Below are 12,521 nucleotides of genomic sequence, written 5' to 3' on the forward strand. Positions count from 1 at the left end.
AGCAGGAGTTGTGACACCAACAGATGGCAGACACAGACGGGCAGAGATCACACGCAACTACTTTTAAGTGAGTAAAGAGACACAGACAGGTGGAGTATGCACCCAACGTAGTTTAATATTTGGCACTACGCAGGTATTCAAAAGCACAAATATGCAACACAAATGTCATCCATGTTATAATGGTAGTCCTGAGTCACTTCCACATTAACTGAAAAAGTCATTTCCGCCCACGCCTACCAGTGCCAGATGTAAGTGGCTGGCTTTCTTCACTGTGCGTTTGGGCTGTTGGCTCACCATGGCGCCTGCTGCTCCTCCGTGTCTCCACAACAAGGGGCCTTGTCATGCTGCTCCTACTGGTGCTTTCCTCACTTTCTGGGACATCCAGGGCAGAGGTTTGTGCTGTCTGTGCATTCATCAGCAGCTCTTTAGCACTGGTCAAACTAGCAATTCCCCTAGACACCTCATTGCTGTTGTGGGTGAGTCCCTCCTGCATGTTAATGCATCGTCTGCATAGCAAGGAAGTGGCTGTGGCCAGGCGGTTTATTTCTTTACTTTGCTGCTGCGCACGCTGCCTCTCCTTGCGCCTTGCTAACATGTCCTGGTCCAGTTTGCTGCACAGAAGCTGCACTGATTGTGTCATGTCCCACATCCCTGCAGCCATCTCCTTGTTAACATCAACCAGTTCTTTAATGCCCTTCCCTATATCTTCCACTTTTGTGTTTAGGTTCCTCATCTGGCGTTGCACAGACAGGATGGCCTTCCCCTGCATCCTTTGGATTTTCACCATGCTACCCTCAAGGCCACAGAAGACACTGGGACCCTCCACATGAGCTGCTACAATGATTTCTCTGTGCCTGAGGCGCCTGCTACCTGTACGGACAACCTTTACACTGGACTGCTGTGTGGCAGGGCTACCTTCCCCAGCCAAGGTTGGTGTGTCATCCCCCTCCATGTCACCTGCTGATGGCTCCATTTGGACAAGTGGGGCAACTACATGCCTCCTGCTCTTTTGTGATGCAGGAGTGGTCAGAGGCAATGATGCAGGCAGTTCAGGTGAGGACAGTAGCAGAGGGGATCCTGAACGTTCTGAGGACGCATGAAGATGTTGAGACATTTCTGTGTCCTCTGTGACATTCTCTGCACTTGGCCCTGGGTCCTAGCTGTCATCCCTCTCTGGTGCCGTGCCTTCCGTCTCCCTGGTACGCCTGCGAGATGTCTCGCCTGTGGACATATAAGCGTACATTAGCTTGGTGCGACTGCCTCACAGCCACTCCAATTAAATAATTTTCACTTGTACAATGTACATGTTGCCTGCACTTGAATATGTCTGAAATGATTTGCCTAACTTGTAGCTTGCTGTGCTGTATGACATGGTCCTTCATTTACTGACTACATGTCCCATAATGCATTGCTCCTGTATAGTGCTAACTCTACTGGACTGGGGTTAACTTTGGCACATAGGGTAAAGGGAAGGCTGATGGGGTGGGGGTGATTGCTGTGCATGCGTCTTACCTTTTCTGGTGGAAGCTCTGGCTGAGCTGTCTGCATCTGCCAGTCCACAGACGCTCTCGGGTTCAATGGTGGACCCCACCAGCTCCTCTAGTTCAGTCAGGGGTGGGGCACGGTTCTTCGCTCCTCCAGTTTTGTTTGCCTGTTTGTGTATCTCAGCACTTTTTTTCTTGGTCAGGCTCCTGAGGTCATACCACCTCTTTTTCAGGTTGTCTATGTCCCTTGGAGTCACTCCTACAGCATTCACCTTTGCTTGAATGTCCAGCCAAATCTTCCTTTTGGCAGATTCAGCCACAGTCAGGGACAGCTTGCCAAACAATTTCTGGTGTTCCTTCACCACCTCCTCCACAAGGACCTGCAGCTCCATGTTGCTAAATGTTATTTTCCTCTTCCTCTCTGGCTGTTCCTTTTCACTGCTGCTTGCCATTTTCACAGTTTAAAAGTGCAAAACTTTTTTTGTGGCTCAGGGACTCAGCTCAGCTCCAACTGCCTCTCCAGAAGCTTCTAATTACTTGCAGCTGCCTGTGTAGCCACTTCTTGGTGAGGAGGGGGAGGGTGGTAGCACCTGATTGGCTGCCTGATTCAGTTTCACTTTTATTTACTTTCCGATTCGGTATTTACAGAATCGGTATTTACCGAATCGGTATTTCCTTTTCATTCCTATGGGCCAAAAGGCCCATAGGAATGAATGGGAAATACCGATTCGGTAAATACCGATTCGGTAAATACCGAATGGCAGATTCCGATTTTTACCGATTCGGTAAATAATACTGAATTTTTACCTACATTGCATTTACCTATTCTAAAATACCGAATTGGTAAAATTCGGTATTTTAGAGTCGGTAAATTCCTTTTACCTACATCTAGCCCTAAGTTATCTAACATTAGAGTGCACCTACCAAACATAATCTAACTGACTATCACAAAAATGAGAGTTCTATGATTGTATCACTTCATAACACCATAAGTACTGCCTGTGTGATTACCGAACAAATAAGGCACTGCCTAGGACCACCGAGGCTTCAGGGACTGCCGAGGCCCACCCTGCATATTTAAATAATGCCCCGGAGAGTGGCGATCCCCGGACTTTAGTTGGCCTTGAACCCCCCGAACAATTAGTAAACAATACCCGGAAAGGTGGCTGTCCCCTAGACTGCAAAATGTCTCTGTTCCCTTCCGTGCCTAATTTACATGTGACATTAAGATCCCCAGTCCTACAGAGACCCCGCAATATAATAATTGGATTGGGCACAGAACATTACCCACCATGGGCATCATTTAAAAGAACAGGTAAGACCCCGCTTTTTTTTTGTTTGTTTTTTTTTTCTCTCCATTTTTACCATCCGCACCCCTTCCAATAAAGCGATACGAGGTTTTCCTCCTCTCGCTTCAAGTAGTCAAACAAGTATTTTCTATCACAGGGTGGAAGCCATGCACCAGCCCCCTAATAGCAAACACAAATGTTGCGCAAATGCACACTCTGGGACACTGTATGACATGCGCCTGACATGTTGCCCTCTCTAGGACCATGATCCATTTGTTAGTATAAACGCATACTAACACTACTTACACACGTGTAGCACAGCGACCAGAATGTAGTGAAGAAGCAGAGGAAGTGCAAAATTTAAACCCTACCAGAAGTCGGATGACAGTTCAATGAGCCGATGACCATGGTATGAGTAGAAAAATCTACACGAAGAAAACGGGTCTTCAGCACAAAACAACCCATTTTGAAATATTGGTGAGTGGTGCTTTCTTTTGACCTTCTCCCGCTCATCGCCAAATGTATGTAGTGAAGAGGCAGACAGCAGTGGATCCAATAAGTAGATTTATTTCAAGAAAACAAGACACCTGAAACAACCACCAACGGGAGCAGACAGCAAGGCAGCCGTCTTCTCCAGCACCATGTCCAAACCATGCAAGGTTCCTCTCATGACAGCCCTATATTCTAAAATACATACTTAGATTCTAGTAGAATTACATACTAACATTTTACTATGACTTACATTGGAATACTACACAGAGCACATGACTTTACAGCAATGATCGCATGGTTTTATCCACAAGTCTTGAGACCGGTAAGGGTAAGTATTTAGCTTCCCACTCCCTATATTGTATAAACGTAAACTAACACTTCTTCCACAGGTATGCTACAGCACCCAAAGCCCATCACTTTACAGCAATGAGCTCACAATCTAGGCTCACAGTTTAATCACTGAGTCTTCACACCAGTAGGGGTGAGTAGTTCGCTTCCCATTCCCTATATATTATAAACGCATACTAACACTACTTACACACTTATACTACAGCGGCTAGTATCCTACAGCGTCCAGAGCCCATCACTTTACAGCAATCAGCTCAGTTGGATCCCTGAACTTTCACACTGGTAGGCGTGAGTACTTTGCTTCCCACTTCCGGTATTGTATAAACGCACGGTACCAGTCAGTGGTTTGCTTCCCACTCCCTGTATGGTATAAACGCCTACTAACACTACTTGCACATGTATACTACAGCGCCCAGAGCCCATCCGTTTACAGCAATCACCTCGATTTCATCCCCAGGTCTTCACACCGGTATGCGGAACTACTTCGCTTCCCTCTTCCGGTATACTATCAACACACAGTAGAGGTCAGTAGTTCGTTTCCCACTTCCTGTATGGCATAAATGCCTACTAACACTACTTGCACACGTATGCTAAAAACACCAGACCACAGCTCTTTACAGCAATGACCACACGGTTTAGACTCTCGGTTTCATACCCGAGTGTAGCACCATATCATTTTAGCACCATGTCAATCTGAGCAACACCGCACTTTCAGACCGGTAACAGTGACTACTTTGCTTCAAACTCCCCCACAAAGCTTACAGTGCTCCCGTAGAGCGCGTTGCTGTAGTCCAGCCTGCTGCTGACAAGGGCTTGGGTCACAGTTCTTCTTGTTTCGGTCGGGATCCACTTTTAGATCCTGCGAAGCATGAGGAGGGTGTTGTAGCAGGAGGAGGAGATGGCGTTGACCTGTTTCAACATGGAGAGGGAAGAGTCGAGGATGAATCCTAGGTTGCGTGCGTGGTCTGTGGGTGTTGGGGCTGTTCCCAGTCTGGTTGTCAACCAGGAGTCGTCCCAAGTGGAGTAGGTGGGGCCTAGGATGAGGACCTCTGTCTTGTCCGAGTTCAGTTTCAGACGGCTGCTTCTCATCCACTCGGCGACGGCCTTCATGCTCTCGTGGAGGTTGGTTTTGGTGGTGCGCGGGTCTCTGGTGAGGAAGAGGATGAGCTGGGTGTCGTCAGTGTAGGAGATGTTGTTAAGGTCATGCTGGCGGGCCACTTGTGCGAGGGGGGCCATGTAGACGTTGAACATGGTCGGGCTGAGGGATGAGCCCTGGGGTATGCCGCAGATGATGTTGGTGGCTTCGGATCGGAAGGGTGGGATGCGGACTCGCAGGGTTCTACCGGAGAGGAAGGACGTGGTCCAGTCCAGGGCCTTCTTCTGGATTCCGGTTTCTTGGAGGCGTGTTCTTAGTGTGTGGTGGCAGACCGTGTCGAAAGTGGCTGACAGGTCCAGGAGGATGAGAGCTGAAGTTTCGCCGTTGTCTAGCTGGTGCCGGATGTCGTCTGTGGCGGCGATGAGGGCTGTCTCGGTGCTGTGATTTCGTCTGAATCCAGACTGGGATGGATCTGGAATGTTGTTGTCCTCTAGGTGGTGGGTCAGCTGTATGTTGGCGATTTTCTCAATGACCTTCGCCGGGTAGGCGAGCAGGGAGATGGGCCGGAAGTTCTTGAGATCTTTGGGGTCCACCTTGGGCTTCTTGAGGAGGGCGTTGATTTCGACGTGCTTCCAGCTCTCCGGGAATGTTGCTGTGTCGAAGGAGATGTTGATGACCTTCCATAGTTTGGGTGCGATGATTGCATCGGGCTTTGTTGAAACTGTGGTGTGGGCAGGGGTCTGACAAAGATCCGGAATGGATGGAGTTCATGATCTTGCGTGTTTCTTCGGCGTTGAGGTCAGCGGGTTGGTGCATATGGTGTTCGGGGTGGGGTCTGTTGGGTCGAGGCGGATGGGGAATTCAAGCTGTCGTGAATGTCGGCAATCTTGCGATGGAAGAAGGTGGCCAGTGAGTCGCACAGATCTTGTGAGGACGGGATGTCGTTGGTATTGGTGCTGGGGTTGGAGAGTTCCTTAACTATGTTGAAGAGTTCTCTGCTGTCATGTGCGTTGTTGTCCAGTCGTGCTTTGAAGGATGCTCTCTTGGCTGTTCTGATGAGGTGGAGATGTCTAAGGATGGCGTCCTTGTGGGCTGCGTGGCTGTCTGGTGCGTGGTCGTGGTGCCATTTCTTCTCTAGCTTCCGGCATGTACGCTTGGAGGTCTGGAGTTCTTCGGTGAACCAGGCGGCTTTCCTCCTGGGGTGGTTGTTGGAGGGTTTCTTGATCAGGACGAGGGCGTTGGCGCAGTCGACAATCCATTGTCTGAAGTTTCCGGTGGTGGCGTCTGTGTTGGTGGGGTCGGCGGGTGTGTTCTGGGCGAGGGTGGAGGTCAGCTCGTCTTCGTGACTTTGCTCCAGCAGCGGTGGGGGAGTTGGTGGGTGCTGTGGTGAGTGGTTGGTTTCTTGAAGGTGAAGTGTATGCATCGGTGGTCGGTCCAGTGGAGTTCGGGGGTGTGGTTGAAGGTGACCTGGGTGCTTGAGGAGAAGATGGCGTCGAGTGCGTGGCCGGCGGCGAGGGTGGGTTTGGTGATGAGTTGTCGGAGGCCGAGGTTGGCGAGGTTGGCGATCCGGGTGGCAGAGTTGGCATCGTTGTTGATCTCGAGGTGAAAGTTCAGGTCCCCGAGGAGGATGTAGTCCGTAGAAACGAGTGTGTGGGTGCTGGCCAGGTCGGCGATGGAGTCGCTGAAGGGGTCCCGGGGTTCCGGGGGTCTGTAGATGAATGTCCCTCTCAGGGTGGTGTTGGAGTCAGCCTGGATCCGGTAGTGAAGGTGTCCAGCGGAGTTGAGGGATCATCTGCGTGGGTGCAGACATGGAGGGTGGACTTGTGGCCGATGGCTAATCCTCCTCCCATCCCGTTGGTGCAGTCTCTGCGGGAGATCTTGTAGCCGTCCGGGATGGCTATGGTGATGTTGGGTGCCGAGGAGTCATTCCATCAGGTCTCGGTCAAGAAAGCCATGTCTGGGGCGGAGGTGTCGAGCAGGTCCCAGAGCTCGACGGCGTGTTTGCATGTGGAGCAGGTGTTCAGGAGTATGCAGCGGAGGTGGTTGGGTTTGGTCCTTGGGGGTTTGGTGGTTCTGTCACATGTGAAGTTACAGGTGTGGCAGGAGAAGGGTCCGTGGGTGCGTTTTGGGGTAGCCTGGAAGCAGCGGTGGTCTCGGCTGGTGTTGAGAGCGTGGAGGGAGTTGGCGTTGTATCAGAGTCTGACATAGTGAAGGTTGCGAGGTCCAGGGGTTCTGGCGCTGGGTGCCGTCGAGGCGCGGACGGGCGCAGACGGGCTTGCCTTTGGCACGCAATCGGTGCGACCACTGCGCGTCTGACCAGCACCCGCCATATAGGGAATGGAGGGAGGGAGGAGCAGCTGGGAGGCGGGAGCAGGGCCATGAGGGGGCATGGCCTCAGGGGCAGCGGCGAGAAGAGCTGGAATAGCAGGGAGAAAACAAGGCACAAGGCACAAGAATGACACAATACAGACCAAGAAAGGATGCAAGCAGAGCACAAGTCTGACCACGGTCACGGCAGTGATCTGAGGCAGGCAGCGGGCGCGAACTCGCGCAAAGTTCCAGAGGCGAGCACTTAGCTGGTGGAGCTGTCTGGCAGCAGGAGGGTGACCTGACCTGCAAGCAGGGTCAAGGGTCACTCCTGTTGTCAGGCAGCGGCCGCCATATAAGGAGTGGAGAGAGGGAGGAGCAGCTGGGATGCGGGAGCGGAGCGACGAGGGGGCATGGCCTCAGGGGCAGCGGCGAGAAGAGCGGGAATAGCAGGGAGAAAAAAAGGGGGGCAACTAGAGCGAAAGCGGGACAAAAAGGTACAAGAGATATACAATACAGGCACAAGAATTACACAATACAGACCAAGAAAGGATGCAAGCAGAGCACAAGTCTGACCACGGTCACGGCGGTGATCCGAGGCTGGCAGTGGACACAAACTCGCGCAAAGGTCCAGAGGCGAGCACTTAGCTGGTGGAGCTGTCCGGCAGCAGTGGGGTGACCTGACCTGCAAGCAGGGTCAAGGGTCACTCGACAGGAAAGAAACTGCAGGGAATAGCCTTCACACCCCCAGTGCTCATCCAGAGACACTCAAATGGAGTATACCGTATGGAGAGTTACTGAGGGCGAGAAGAAACTGCAGCACAAATTAACTGTATGAGGTAGAACAAGCGAGGATGGTAACCAGATTTAGATAATGGGGTTACCCTTAGTGGGTGCTTACTAAAGCAATGAACAAAGTCAAAGACACAACCAGGTCCAGTACTCTTGAGGAGAAACAGAGTACATCCCAGAGGGAGATGGTAACTAGGGTGATCACCACCTTCAATCAGGACTGGAAGAAAGTTAAAAAAGTTCTGGATGACAATTGGAAAATACTCAAAGCTGATACTATCATTGGTCCCTATATTAGTGACAGACCTCAAGTCAAATACCGAAGAGGTAGGAGTCTTAGAGACATTTTGGTTAAAGGGGACATCTCGGAAACCAAAGGCCGCAATGTTCACAATTTAAAAGGGTTTTACCCATGTGGACATTGCAGAGCTTGCAAAACCAGCCATATGGTGAAAGTGATAGAGGTTCCAGGGAGGAAAAACTATACCTTGGGACAATTCCTAACGTGCAGTACCAATTACACTGTAAACGTTTTGGAATGTCCTTGCAAACTGCGGTATGTGGGGAGTACCGTTTATATGGTCAAGAAACGGGTGTAAGAACATCTCTGTGCCATTACAAACATTGATCTGTTCTATCCCATTGCCCGCCACTTCCAAGAAAAACATCAGTCCAACAATGCACTTCTCAGATTCTACGCCATCGAACAGGTGAACATGGGGAAGAGGGGAGGCAACAGAGAACTGGCTTTGAAAAAGAAAGAGTCCAAATGGATCATTGAATTAGAAACTTGTTCCCCGGGGGCATAATTTGGACAAAGAACTGGCCACCCATCACCATGAAAATTAATTCATATGTAGTTATCCAGCTTTGTGAACTGTGTGAAAGAAATATGAACATTTAGATTAATGAGTGTATGTTTTTAAACATGGTTTTAATTTGTCTCTTTGTTTGGTTGTTTACAGGAGGAAAGGAAGGGACCCTTCACCTGCACGTTTTGAGTAACGTCACGGGTTCCCGACCCTTTTCTTCAATGGATAGACACTTTACACCGTCAAGAGAAGAGACTTTCCGATTTAGAAAGTGGCACTATTTTCTTCTTTTTTTTCATTTCTTCTTCGTTATTGTAGTAATTTTTTTAATCTAAGCAGTATTTGTGTTATGTATCGTAATTGTATGGTAGCAGAGGCTCACAATTATGACCACTGGGATGTGTAATTTTCCTGCACTGTGACAAGGAAAGGGAATAGAAGATGTAGGCACTAGTCTGCCAGTATAATACATATGCACAGGGGTTTTCACAATAAATGGCACTAGACCGCGCATAGTAGGCTACACAGTAGCAGTGCAGTACCCCTGAGCACTTTAACACGTGACTTATGTCTTTTTCAAAGGGCGCAAGGATAAGAGGGTCTACCTTTTGGAAAGACACAGTAAAGGTAGAGACACTGCAGTACAAAGACGCTTTCCATATAACGGTTGTAGATAAACACTGAACCGCTCTTACACAGTATGCGCCAGGGAATATTTCTTATATGTGTAATAATGAGCGTTGTTTGTATGTAAAGTACAATTGAAAATGTGTAGATACTGAATTATGTTCAAACCTTATCCATTGCAAGATGGCACCCGTTGTCCAGTTCCCAAGCAGGCAGAAATCGGGTGCCTCATTTATGTTTATTGTTTGTGTACTTAAGCACGTCCTTTGTCTACTGTGATTATCGTGTGACCAAGACACCATTGTGTGTCGAAACGCGTAACGGTACTAAGGAATAAAACCTGGTGAATTATCTCTCCTGAGTGCGCATTTTCACTTTTTTCAGGGCTTTGCATATTATTGACCGGCTTTGGGGTTTCTGCCGGCAATGCGCCTCCCGACCACGGGATTGACCCCGGAAGGACCCTCACTGCGCATACACACACACATATATAAATATATATATATATATATATATATATATATATATATATATATATATATATATTTCCAAATTCCACCTGTAGCCTGCTGCTCTCCGGGCGGGTGCCTCCGTTACATGGGGGTGGGCCCACAAATATATCTGTTACAATCCAAAAGGGAAAATATCGAAGAACTCACAGGCTTCAATTGCAGGTATTTTAATCTGAGCAGACGTGTTTTGGCGTTTAGCCTTTCTCAATGCTCACTTGCAACAAACTCATGCAGCTGATAATGATTCTTTTAAAATACAGCTCACAGACTCCCATTGGAGAGTAAAGAATTGTACTCAAAATAGGACTGCTGCCTTCCAGCTTGATATTCAAATTACTTTGGCAGCCTTGTCAGTGTAGTGAAAATTCCCATGATTTTAAAATGGTAACATCAGCAGAGTGCATGTCATCTGATTGAATCTCCAATGCAGAATAGTCCATTAAACCATGTATAGGTTCATCACATTGAGTTACAGGTATCAGATCATTACCCTATGGCAGATTAAATGCAGTCCATATTCACAGTGCTTGCCTGTTATTATTCCGGCTGTAACAAAATTCTTGCAGTCATTCGAACATTACATGCCCCTCGCCACAGCCGCGATCAATGCTTCATTTGACACATACCCACAGGACTCCCTTTTGAATAACCGGGATACCAACAATTAAATAATTGCAGATACAGATGCATCCCGTCGAACTGTATTGGCAATTATTTAAAGCCCTTTCTTAGGAAGATCATGTTTTACCCTCATCTTTCATAAACGATCTATCTAGGGATGATCTTCGAAACCTACTCCCCATTATTATTGATTTTCTTATTCAAGACATCTTCTCATAAGCTCTCAAGGCAGTCCAGTTACTCCCAATTATGAAGAAACCTACACTAGACACTAGTGACCTTGCCAACAACCTACCATTCATCTGCAAGATTATTGAAAAAGCAGTTCAAGATCACATAAAATGCTAACCAATTTTTGCTCATATACCAGTCTGCCACCAGATGAAGCTCCAGCACAGAGGCATTACATACCATAAACAATGCACTTTTGAACACTGATGGCATCTTCCTTGAACATAGATAAAGATGACCACTGCCTGCAGATATTGCTGGACCTCTCAGATGCCTACAAGACTGTCAATCATCCCACCCTCATACACATCCTCTACTCATGAATGGAATTCACCTGCAATGTATTTCACTGGTTCTCTTCCTACCTTTCCAACAGACACTAGTGTATGTACAATGGCACCTCTAGGTCCCAGAAGATCTTTATCATCTGCAGAGCACCCCAGGGTTCCAAACGGTTTCCTTCCATCTTCAACCTCTATATGGAGGCATTTGTGCCTACAATAAACCCAGAGACTATAGGCGAGAAGGAAACCAGTAGGATTCTTCAACAACCAGACTCTGGGTACACAAGACTTGTCTTGGTATCCTGTATTCTTCTTTTAAAACGAACCCCAAGTATTATATATAAAACCCAACAGACCGTTGTAGCAGTATTTGGGACTGTAGGGTCAATTAGAATGCTCACAGCTCCTACTCTGCATAATCTGTGAAGTTCAGTTGACTTTCTCTGCCTATTCAAGGCATCCTAATTTATGTTCCTGTGAGGAATTTCACACATCATTTAAGGCTGAGCAATTACTGGGAGTAACTGAAGAGCTAATCCAAATTTGCCACCTGGAAGCTCAGGCAGGTAAAGGTTTACTTTCTGAAAGTTATTCCCCATAATATTTACTAAAATAAAAAATGTGACATCATCATTGAATTGGATTTTTAATAGCTATTTAGTTAGCAGTATTATTAATTTAATCTGCACTTTTGTTTTCTACAAGGACATTCAGGCCTACCACAATGAAAATACCTTTTGTGGCCCTTGTCCCAGTAGGGAAATGGTAACAATAATTTTCTGTGTCCCGCTTATAATTAGCATTCACCCTTTCTTGTGGGCTACACGACTTATATAGGGGTGATTTACTAATATTTGGAGACAGACATGTATTCCTGTCAGAAAGGATTCTTTTGACAGGTTGCAGTACAGGCTTTACACTGCAGCATTTAGACTACATTTTTAAGTTACTTAAAGCCTTTTCAATACGAATGTGACAAGATATAGTTTGATCTCTTGCATTAAAAATAATTGGTTTAAAATTGAGTCTTTACATTCATATTTAAAAGTGTCAGTTTTTTTAAAAGAAAAGAAAACGTGGGGTTCAGAGTTATAGTGACTAGAATCTGCTGGGGAGTTGCTTATTATAATGTTGTACTGTTCCTGAAGGATAATGTGTCCATTCTCCTTAAGTTGCAGTTTGGGTCTGCTGGGCTGGAGACATTTTATTGAGACACAGTCTTTGCTCAACCTTCAGCAAAAAGTTAACAAAGAGGCAATTCAGCTGGGGGTCCCCTGGGTCAAAGCAGGTCAGAACTGCCTGCCTTCTTGAATAGATTCCCCTTAGATTAAAAGCCTTGGTTAATAACTGGCTCCTTTCTTTATGCACAGTATTGCAGGAGCAGGCTAATTGCCACAGGTCTTCCTCACGGGTCCCACAGAGGCAGTGGGGAGGTTTCCCTGCAGCCAGGATGCCAAGTCACCTTTTACTGGTAGTAGCCCCAGCCAATATCTCAAGAACTGCAGCTTGATGAAAGCTGGGTAGCCAGTTGCAAAATATTTTAGGAGAGCAATAGTTTTGTAATTTTTAAACGCCATCCACCTGTGTGCTCCTTTTGATAGTGTGGCCTGGTTACTGAACTTGACT

Source organism: Lissotriton helveticus, chromosome 8 (assembly GCF_964261635.1).
Source record: "Lissotriton helveticus chromosome 8, aLisHel1.1, whole genome shotgun sequence".
Classification (NCBI taxonomy): domain Eukaryota; kingdom Metazoa; phylum Chordata; class Amphibia; order Caudata; family Salamandridae; genus Lissotriton; species Lissotriton helveticus.